Genomic DNA, 1,325 nt, shown 5'->3' on the forward strand with positions numbered 1-1,325 from the left:
TTCCATACCCCTTTCTTCTATCCTTGACTCTAAAGCCAGAACCGAAGAAGCTGTCAGAAGCTGTCAAGTTCCACTGCTTGCTGGGGCTAAAACGTGGCCCCTTTCATTCAATTACATCTTTACCAGCTGTTTTCAGTGGTATCTTCTACTACCTAAGCTGTCCTGGAACTCACTCTATAGACCACACTGGCCTTGAGCTTAGAGATCCGCCAGCCTCTGCCTTCTGGGATTAAAGGCATGTACCACCACACCTAGACTTAAACTGTTCTTTAATCCATTTTTAGAAGTTTAACTGAGAGGGGTCTTATCCTGAGGTCACCACTCCCTTGGTTCCATTTCTTAATCTGTTTATCTTCTTGAACACAATACTTGGTTCCATTCCATTTGCTGGTGTCCCTTTTCTCCTCAGTCTGTACATTTTGTATTCTTCCTTGTTCAGCTTGCTCCATTTAAAAAAAATAGATCTTCATAAGACTGAACATTAATAACCACATGACAGAGTCAATGCTAGGCTATTTTGAGATTTCCTCTGCCAACAGCATTCTGTTTCTAAATCTCTTTACTTTAGCCTCAGGGAGACTCTTTAGGCAAGGACAAAAAGCAGGTACGTTCTTCACCAAAATTTCACAAGAACAATATCTAGGCAACATATTAAAATTCTTCTCCTCTGAAACCTCTTGAGCCAGCTCCCTAGGGTTCAAATTACCTTTACCATCATTGTCGTCCATGCTCCTACTAGTATGGCCCATTAAGTCCTACTTAAAGCATTCCACTGCTTTCCTAACCCAAAGTTCCGAAGTCCAAATTCCACCAAACTAAAGCATGGTCAGGCCTATCACAGCAATACCTACCCCACTCCTGGTACCAACTTCTGCCTTAGTTGGGGTTTTATTGCTGTGAAGAGACACAATGATCATAGCAACTCTTTAAAAGAAAACATTTAATTGGGGCTAGCTTACAGTTTCAGAAGTTTCTAGCTTCAGTTGCAGAATGTTCCCATTATAACAGGCTGGGAAACATGGTGGCATACAGAGGGACGTAGTGCTGGAGAAGAAGCTGCAAGTTCTGCATCTTGATCCTTGGGCAGCAGAAGGAGACTGTAAGTCACACTGGCCATAGTTTGAGCAGTTACAGTGACATACTTCTTCCCACAAGGCTACACTTCTTCCCAACAAAGCCACGCCTCCTAATGGTGCATTCCTTATAGGACAAGCATTCAAACACATGAGTCTATGGGAGCCATTCATATTCAAACTGCAGAGCTTAAGGTAGCCTGAGTATAACTCCATTTTGAAATAAAGATCTTGACTGGGAACTGAATTCAG

The sequence above is a fragment of the Psammomys obesus genome, unplaced genomic scaffold, assembly GCF_907164565.1.
Source record: "Psammomys obesus unplaced genomic scaffold, mPsaObe1.curated_primary_1811, whole genome shotgun sequence".
Lineage (NCBI taxonomy): Eukaryota > Metazoa > Chordata > Mammalia > Rodentia > Muridae > Psammomys > Psammomys obesus.